This window comes from Lolium rigidum, chromosome 1 (assembly GCF_022539505.1).
Source record: "Lolium rigidum isolate FL_2022 chromosome 1, APGP_CSIRO_Lrig_0.1, whole genome shotgun sequence".
Classification (NCBI taxonomy): Eukaryota; Viridiplantae; Streptophyta; class Magnoliopsida; order Poales; family Poaceae; genus Lolium; species Lolium rigidum.
Genome location: NC_061508.1, coordinates 11,279,230 through 11,289,787, shown reverse-complemented (window position 1 = coordinate 11,289,787; position 10,558 = coordinate 11,279,230).

Here is a 10,558-nt window from a genome sequence, read left to right as displayed (position 1 = left end):
TTCGGTATCGCACACAAATACGCAAGTCTCGTTTCGGAATGTGTTGATTCATACAACACATGTGCATATGCAACACCGAACGACGAAGTTTCACAAAGTTAGAAGTCTTGGTACATAGTCGTCACAAGTATCGTCATACACCTCACAATGTAGGTCCTAACCTAAACTAGAATCACATAGAACATGACCAACATGGTCATGACCATCATCACGAAGGCCATGGTCTTCATCCGGTTCCTCCTCATGTCCCTCATCTCTCCCGCTAGATAACGGGCGTATCTTCCTTCCGCCTCCACCCTAGTGGGGTATCCCTTGTAGCTGTTGCCGCTGAAACGGTGCACCTGTCTCCGACAGTCCTCCCAGCCGTCGTAGACTCCAGAACCCTCCCCTTGTACACGACATATGTCGTCGGCATCTCCATTCACAAGACAAGTAAAACGTTAGTACCAATGCAATGAACAAGTGCCAACTCAAATAAGAGACAAGTAGTATGAACTAAATAGCATGTGCCTCATACTTTGTTGGTCGAAATAAATAATAACATACAGGGATGGGGTCAGTGAGGCTAGGTAGGATGCACAATAGATTGATATTTGTGGCCTTCACACCAAGCCTCACTGGCCCCACCCTGGAGTGTACAAGTGACCGAACATTTTAATCATCGGCCAATGCAATTAAGAAGTGCGAACTCAAATAGAAGATAAGTAGTACGAATTAAATAGCGTGCCTCATACTTTGCTCGGTCGAAACAAATATTAACATCCAGGGATGGAGTCAGTGAGGCTAGGTAGGATGCACAATAGATTGATACTTGTGGCCGTCGCACCAAGGCTCACCGGCTCCACCCCCGAGTGTACGATTGACCGAACATTCTAATCATCGGCGAACTCCAAATACGAGGCAAGTAGTGGTCGAGTAAATGCAAATAATTATTAAGCTATGTACGCCATAATCTTGAAATATATAGCAAAGTAAATGAAACTACAGACACATGTTCACATGCACATTCATACAACTAAATAGAAGCAACTAGTCGATTCTATGGGAATATATAACAATTATTACAGCACGGAAGTTCAAGGACATATCGTTCAAGCTTTAGCAAGTGTTCCCGTCAGTAGGATCAGGTTGTACGCCTAGGGGGAATGGACGGCAGCCCTCAAGCGAGTTGAACGGCCTCTCATCACGCGACATCTCCAAGCGGAGGTCTATCTCGTCATTAGGTGGTAGACCATAGCCGTAGAAGAACTCGCCGGACCTATTGTTGACATCCCGCAGGATTATCGTGCAAATGAACCGCTGGATGCGACCCAGCTCTTTCTAATCTCTCTATCGTGGACATCCGCCATGTTTGCAAACCTGTTTCTGAGATTATCTCGGCAGCAACATGTCATCTGCGTACTTTATGTACTCCCGCATCCGAAGGATGGCGTACCACGCGTCCATCCCATTGTCGGGCGTCGATCGCCCGAGGCAGGGGAAGTTGGTTGTGTGGGTTAAGACGAAGCCTCCTCGGGATTTCCTCTCTACTTTGAGGGGGCCTGCCTTGTTGGCGAAGCCGGTGAGAGCATCATTGAGAAGGGCCCCGATGTGGGAGTAGTCTTTCTTGCGGTCCCTACCCGAGTCGAGATAGACCGCATGCGAGTGTTGCGGGTGCACGACGATGAGGGTGCAGAACTTGTCTCTCGCGGAAAACACACGGATTAACCTTTGGAAATGCAAATGGAGATATAGGATAGAATGGTGATGGGGGACTAGCGAGTGATTACTTACTCGGGGAAGTAAGGGATGAGAATGGCGCCCTTCTTAATGTTCGCCGCGATGAAATCCTCGACCTGCCGGGTGGCAATCGCGCGATCCCTGTGGTTGCGGATGATGCTCTCCCGCATATAGAAGGGGTCCATGATCGCGATGGTCGGCGTCCCCTCCTTAACAATCTGGGAAGACATGCTAAGAGCAACTAGGCGAACCACACTAAAGTGGAGCGCTTGCATGCGATAGATGCTGAAGATGTCGTTGAACCGGATGAAGCACAAGTCCGCGGGGTACTTCTCGACGAAGTTCATGCCGCTTGGCACCTTCGCCACGAAGAGAGGGTAACCAGGATCTTTTGATTTGAGAAGAAGGTTCTCCACATGCAAGACAGCCTCATGCAAGCTCCTCATATCCGGGTGAGTTTCTTCACGACATGCTCCGGCAGCATCGGTTGACCCAAGTGATGCAGAGGTCGCCAATTGTTTGGCAACTTGTCAAGGAGTGGGACCTTGTCCTTGGATTTGGCCGCCGCCGCCTTGTCTTGGGCGTCCTTCTTATTTGCCCTCTTCCTCTTCTTGGGTTGTAGTGCTGGACCATCCATCGCCGTAGTGGCCGTAGCACGGAGTGTGTTTGGGCTCAACATATTTTTGACGGCGGCGGTGGCGACCTCCTCAGGATTTTCCTCCTCATCGGCCGTTTCTTGAGAATCGAACAGCCTTCTTGGAGCACACATATTTGAAGCCCGGCGCATCCTCATGGACAACTTGTGAAGACGTAGGAATATCCCATTGGAAGTTGTCACGTTCATATTCCTCGGCCTCCGGCGCAGCTCGGCTGTTGTGGTGGGGCGCCGACCTCCGGCGCAGCTCGGCCGTTCGGTGGGGCGATGACCACGGCGCCGCTGGCCGTCGTGGAGGGACGCCGACATGTGGCGCCGCAAGGTGCTTGTCTTTGCTTGCCGTCGACCCCGAGTAGGTGTTGATCCGAATTAGGGTCTTCGGCCATAGCAGTACCCAACCCTTCGAGTGAGGCCGGATTCAACGGGCTATCGTCATCGGCACCATGCGGTTGATTAGGAGGAAACAAATCCTCATAGCCCGGTAACGCCCGATCCACTTCAACCCGGTAAACGTCATCCGCCATATCTCGTGTGTGCCACTTCTTATCCAGGGGCCGAATGATGGACCCCTCGCGACGTCTTTGATTTCGTCGTTTACTCTCATCAAAAAGGTGCATGGCGTCGAGAGCGCCCGCGAGAACATGTGTATGGCGTTAGAGAGAGGGCAAGGATGACGAAACTAATATATTAACTTGATGTACACATTAGTTAATTACCGTGAGGGCGTTGAGCTCGGCTAATGTCGACGGGCCAGCACATGCGGCGGCGGGCGTGCAAGTGACGGAGGGGCTGCTACCCGGCATGGACGGTGAATCCCTAGCACCAGCCGACATTGCCGGCGGCCGGAGGAGTCTCCATTATAACATTGTCATTGCCGGCGGACGGCGGCACCATCGAGTTGCTGCCGTTGAAGCTAACCACTTGCATTTTCGGGGGCCTTGTTTGCCACCCTCATACCACGCTTGCATAGCGTTGAAATCTGCTTGGACTCCAGCCGGCGACTTCAGCTTTCACTTCAGGTACGAGTGTAGCTTTGAGTTGCGGTACCGGCTGCGGTACCAAACCAGCTTGGACTTGGGCTAGGATTGACTCCCTCATTTCCTCCGCCTCCCGCTGCTTCCTCTCATTACGCGCATTTTTATCGGCCGCAGACGACAAGCCATAGTGACCATGCTTGTAGCCCGTACCGGCGCCAGCCACACGGCCTCTATGCGGCCTTCTCGTCGGTGAATGCTCATTAACGATGTTTAGCGCCCGTACGAGAGGCTTGTCCCAGTGCTACCCTGCCCGTCGACGCCCGGGACGAGGAGCCTTCGTCACCTTGGGAGGCTTGAGAAAGTCTTTGTCTTTCTTCTTCCCGCGGAAGAAACGCGAACCATTTAGAAATGTTGCTACTATTATATGAACGATACTTGATCTAATAAAACCGGTAAATTGCTTACCAGTTTTTTCTCCAACGCCAGGACCTTCTCGGTCGTTCGTGAACCAAATTATGTCGGTTACGACCTTCGGGTCCGTGACAAGTTCCCCGGTTAGTTTCTTCTTATGGTACCGGGACCTCGATGAATCTTCTTTCAAGCGGGTCCTTGTACTTGAGCCAGGGGTTCTCAATGCCGGCATTTACATACGCCTCGTCCTCCTTCGCCCAATAGGGCTCCTTTCCCTCGTACCCACGGCTCCCAAGGTTGTGGTTGCCGATGTTAAGCTCCCGCATTTCCTTCCCCCACAACTTGCGATTCTTGGTTGCTTGTAGCTCTTCATTGGCCACAAAAGCATCAAAGTCCGCCCGGGTGACATGCGGAAAGGCGGAGTGGACCTCTTCGAAACCTTTGCCCTCAAGCAATCAGCCTCCGCACCATGTACTTATAGCTGCCGAGGTGTTTGGTGAACTTCGGGAGGGCTTGTGAGTTCACAATGTTGTTGGTTTGATGACCGGAGGCGTAGTCGCCTAGGAACTTGTATCGTGCGTGCAACCTCGCAATGAGCTGGGCTCGCAAAGGCGCTTTGCTCTCAGCTCGGAGGTCCGTCTCGTTGAGATTGACGACCTCTCGGAGGATACATGCCGCTTGGTTGCCGTACTCCTTGGCAACATCCTTAGGCAACACCGGCAAACCACCGGCGGGGTCCACCTCCGTGATCGTGTCTCCGCCGGTGCCGACCGTGTTTTGGCGCCTTGCCTTCCGCGGCCTCTTGGCTCCACTTGTCCCGGTGCCACTACTCCCGGCGGCGGCGCTAGGATCGTCGCCGCTTGTCTCGCCGCCACCCCCGGCGGCGCCGGTTGCCTCATCGCCGCTAGGCTCGTAGGTACTACCCCGGCGGCGGCGCTTGCCTCGTTGCCGCTCGGCTCGTCGGCACTACCCCCAGCCGGCATCCTCCATCTCATGGTCCTCGTCGCCGCCAACACCAGCGGCCTCGGCATCCTCCTCCGTCCTAAAGAAGTGCCTATTGTAGTGCTCCTCTAACTCTTCTTGAGACGACATGGTGGCTTGCACTAATAGAAGACGAAAAAGAGTTAGAATTCACGGAAAAATTCGGCATGACCTTTGCTAAAAATTGGTCATGCCGAGTGCTAGAATTGCCGGAACGGAAATGAATCGACATTCCGGCACTCAATAGCAACTCAATCCCTGTAACAGAAATGCAAACATAGAAATGCCATAACCATAACCATAACCATCTCCATAACCATGCCATCACCATAACCATCACCACATAAATTACAGTAGCTAGCTTTTTAGCATATACATTACAGTGGCATTTTACATCAGCATAAAAATAACACTTGACAACCTCCATTTAAAACCAGAGAATGAACATAGTGAATAACACTTGACAACCTCCATCAAACTCTGCTTAGTGCTCAGTGCAACATAAGATATGAATGATACAGGAATAAGCAGCAGCATCAGCTACTATCATAAGACAGATTTCCCAAACACTAAAATAAAAATGGAAATGCTGACATACAAAATTTCATACAACATATAAATGGCAGAGTACATGCTAGTACTGGCTGGTAGTACTTGCTACTGATCCAAGGACTAACTAGTCACATCCTAGTTTGCATATCTAACTAGTGTGCATTTGCCAAATCCTATATGGACGAGTTACATGTACTAGATCAAAAAAGCTATTACATGCTAGTACTGGCTATTAGTTCTTGCTACTGATCAAAGGTTTTACTAGTCACATCCTAGTTTGCAGAGCTAACTAGTGTGCATTTTTCAACCTACATGGACGAGTTATATGTACTAGATAAATAAAGCTATACCATGCTAATACTGGCTATTAGTACTTGCTACGATAAAGGGCTAACTAGTAACATCCCGTTTACGTCTTACTAGTGACTCGAAAATTCAGATATGACAGAGGCATAGTAGAATCAAAGCAAGCCTTACATGCTAGTACTAGTTTTTGATCAGCAAAAAGAATATTTTTTTAAGCCTAAAAATTAGTCATATTTGACAATGTAAATAGTAGTAGTAGTAGTAGTAGTAACATTGTCAAGTTATTCCATTCAGCAAACAAGAAGACAAGCACAGTGTAACATTCTCGCAAACTATGAGACTAACAACCAGCTTTACAACTTTTCTCGCACCTCATCATTTGGTAGCATAGTGATAGCAGCAATGTACCAGGAAAATAAGCACAAGAAACAAGACAAACATTTGCATCAAATTGGTAGAATAGCTCCGTGCTCAATTCAACTTGTCATCCATCCCACTCGCAACCTACTTTTTGAGACAACGTGTAACAATGCGTACAGAGGAGGTATCAAAATAGCAGTATCTTAACATTGAGAGTAAAATGATTTGTTTTCCATTGTAACCCTAACCCTAACACTTGCTACTGCTAGCATTCTTGGCATTAAAGTGACATTCCTTCACCTTGTACATGCACTGGCCAATTAACTAAACAAAATCAATTTGAAGCATCTGAGCATCAATTTCCTGGGCATTTTTTAACCAGAGAACTAACATTTAATCAAGAACTAACATACTTCCACAGAAATAGCATTTTAGGATTTTTCAACTAACAAATTCAAACCAGAGAACACATTTTTAGCATTCTGTAACAATTTCCAACCAGAGAACAAATTTTATCAACTAAACCAACTAGCTATTTACATTTTTTTCATTTAGTTATTTCTATATCACAATTTCCAACCAGAGAACAATTTCCAACCAGAGAACAATTTTTAGCATTTAACTAAATCAATTAAATGAAACCTACTGCTAGCATTCAAAATTTTATGTATAACTTATAATGAAAAATTGAAACCTATCGCTAGAATTTGAAACCAATTTTTAGCATTCAGCTTTAGGCTATCCAATCCCTCAATATACTAATGCAAGAATCGGAGGGAAGAACCCTAGCAACCTACGAGGAAGAACCCTAACGTAAGGAGAGAGGGAAGGGGGAGGGAAGGGGGAGGGAAGGGGAGAGGGAAGCTCACCGTGGCGGCCTCCTCCTCCTCGATGCGGCGGCGCCCTCCTCGCTCCTCGCTGTGCGGCGGCGCCCTCCCGCTCCCTCGGTGCGGCGGCGCCCTCCCGCTCCCTCGTGCGGCGGCGCCCTCGGTGAGTTGCTTCGGCTTTGGCGATGGGCACGGGTGCGGGAAGGTTGTGGGGATGGGCGGCGGCGGAGCGGTTAAGGCGAGGGGACGATGTGCGGTAGAGCTCCGGCCGGCGGTGCTCGATGTGCGCAGAGAGGGGGGATCGAGATGTGGCAGGGGAGAAGGAAGAAAACGGTTAAGTCCAGTTATAGCCGTGCCGGAGTTATTGCCGGCGCACCAGGTCACACGTTCGCCGGGGACAAGTATACCCCGGCGAAGCAAGGACGTGGTGCGCCGGCAATAACCCTGGCACAGCTATAACCTGGGACATGTTTAATTAGCAGTATACAATTGCATTACAAAATCCTATACTATTTTTATTTATTTATTTCTTTTCTCTTTACTGTATACTGTTTTTTCTTAACTTTTCAAGATAATAACAAAGCAATATGCATGAGTTATGTAAAAAACATGAAGAGTGTTTCACAAAATATATGCATGCATAAAATATTGACCAACACAATATTAATTAGTCATACATAAAATATTGCATTACAAAATCCTATACTATTTTTATTTATTTATTTCTTTTCTCTTTATTGTATACTGTTTTTTCTTAACTTTTCAAGATAATAACAAAGCAATATGCATGAGTTATGTAAAAAACATGAAGAGTGTTTCACAAAATATATGCATGCATAAAATATTGACCAACACAATATTAATTAGTCATACATAAAATATTGGCCATGACAATATGAGTAGTTATGAATTACACAAAATATGAGTTATACATTGCAAATAAAGTTTTACATCATCGATTGAGAAGAGTGTTTCGCTTTCTTCTTGCTTTTCTTGCTCGTCGTTGAATAATTTAGCCCCGTGTCGTGACTTCTTCTTTTGAAGGGTCGACCCGACCTCGGTAGCGTGGTCCTCGCTTCTTCTTGTGGTGTATGTTGTGTCTTCGTCCTCGGATTCTTCCATCATTGGGTCTCCGACTTGTCCTTCGAAGTCTTCCTCGTTGGCGACTCCATCCATTCCGACGATGGTCCTCTTGCCTCTCCTCACGATAACACGGCTAGGCCTCGGATGGGTCGGTTATGAAGAAGCATTGGTGCACGTGTTCCGCCGCACCCATGGCTCATTCTGCGCGGTGGCGTTCGTGGACTTTGATTTGTTGGCTTCGGTAGAAACATGGTGGTGAAATACCGGTCTTCTTTCTCGACGCTCTTAGCCCATCCGATACGGAACATCGGCACTTTCTCCCCAGCCGTAGCTAAGCTCCCGCATTTCCTCGATTCTTCCGTAGTATCTAGTCTTTACGTCACCCGTCCAGAATCCATCGTTACCCCCGAGTTCCGGTAAACACTGTTCTTGTCTTTTTCTTCCGTGTAGAATGTGTACCCGTTGATATCGTACGCTTGGTAAGTCATGATGTTGGGCGCGGGCCATGTGACAAGGCCAATACTAGTTTATCCTTGTCGAATCCATTGGTGGGGGATTAGCAACAATGTGGTCTTTGAACCAGCGCGCGAAAGAGGAGTTGTGCTCTCTCGTATATTTCTGCTTCCGTCATCATCGGCTTGCCACTGTTCTCTATCATGGTTTTGTGCTCTTTCAACCAAGGATCGATCAAGTCAATGTGTTGTAGCGCTACTAAGTTGGCCTCGTCAAAGTCGGAACTCCGACCGTACATGTGCACGTGCAGTTCCTTCCTTCCATTTTTGTGGCCTACTCCCTCGAACCTACGGAGGTACTTGTTTTGAGGCAAACCAACAGGGTCCTCGATGTCTAGATAATTCGTGCGTAAAGAGATGCACTCTTCGGTGAGCCAGCCCCGTACGATGCTTCCATCTCGGATGTGACCCGTTACGAACGTATCCTTTAATGACCCCATTCATTCTTTCAAACGGCATCATGTTGTGTAAGAATGCCGGCCCTAGACCGACGATATCATCCATGATATGGACCAACAGCATGGACCATCACGTCAAAGAATGCAGGCGGGAAGTACATCTCCATCTCACATAGGATCACCACGATCTCTTCCCCGGAGCCTTGCGAGTTTCTTCACGCTTATCGACTTCCGAGTTATGACGTCGAAGAAGTTACAGAGCCTGACCAGCGTTGCACGGACATGGTCATCCATTATACCTCGGATTGCAACCGGAAGAATCTGCGTCATCATCACGTGACAGCTCATGAGACTTCATGCCGCTGAAGTTTCGTTTCTTGGGGTCCATGTATCCGCTTATTACCCCGGAGTAACCGAAGGGCACTCGACTCCTAGAAGGCAATTGAAAAATTGATCGACCTCGGCCGGACTAAAAGTGAAGCAGGAGGGGGACAGGAATAGTCCGGCTGCTTAATCCTTTTGCGCTTCGACCGCCGTCCGCCTCCTCCTCCGATCGTCCCTCTTGGGCCGCCGGGATCTGAAGCTCTTCCTCGATGCCCAAAACTTTCAGGTCCTCGTCTTGCTTTCGCCCATCTTTGGTCCGGTCCGGCATGTTGAGAAGAGTGCCAAGCAAGCTCTCGCACACGTTCTTTGTAATATGCATGACATCAAGGCAGTGAGGTGTATCGAGAATTTTCCAAGTACGGCAAGTCCCAAAACACGGACCTCCTTTTCCATACACCAATGAGCGGCGTCGTTTCCTTTTTCTTCTTCTTCTCTCCAGGCTTTTGACGAATCTTTCCCGGCGCAGGGCACTCCTTCCAACCTTTCAGTAATGTATCGATCTCTTCGCCGCTCTTCTTACGTGGAGGTCCTCGGGGTTCATTTGTACCATCGAACGGATCTCCACGCTTTCTCCACGGGTCGGTCTTCCGTAGCCACCTTCGATGCCCCATGTAAACCGTTTTCGAAGAGCCATCCTTACCAAGCTGCAAAAACATCGTCTCTTCCATGCACCCGACACATGCCTTGTGTCCATGGCACACCCGGCACGAAATGTAACCGTATCCGAGGTAGTCCCGCACCGTCGTGATCAACGCGGCTCTCAAAGGGAAATATTCTTCCGCGACGGCGTCCCATGTATCTACCCCTTCCTCCGCCCACAACGTTTCAAGCTCCTCCTTTAATAGTTCGAGATACATGTTGATATCGTTTCCTGGCTGTGTCGGCCCTTGAATTAGCATACTCATCTCGTATGTACTTCCTCTTCATGCACAGCCAGGGCGGGAGGTTGTAGATCCATACAAACACGGGCCATGTGCTATGTGTGCTGCTTCGGTTTCCGAACGGATTGAATCCGTCCGTGCTCGCACCCAACCTGATGTTTCCGGGATCTGCCCCAAAACTTCCGAATTCATTGTCTAATGCTTTCCACCGGCTTGCATCCGAAGGGTGCGTCAAGACCGGGTGCTCAATCCGCTCTTTATCATTCAACACTGCCTCCTTTCTTTCCGCGTGCCGCGCATGAGCTTTGCTTCCTTGCGGTCCGCGTAGAACCGTTGAAGCCGGGGGCGAGCGGGAAGTACCACACAACTTTCCGAGGAGCTTTCTTCTTCCCTTTCTTGTACCGTTCAGCTTCACACACAGGACATTTGGTCTTGTCCATGTGCTCCTTGCGATACATGATACGATCGTTGATGCAGGCGTGATACTTTTCGTGGGGTAAGTCGAGAGGGCA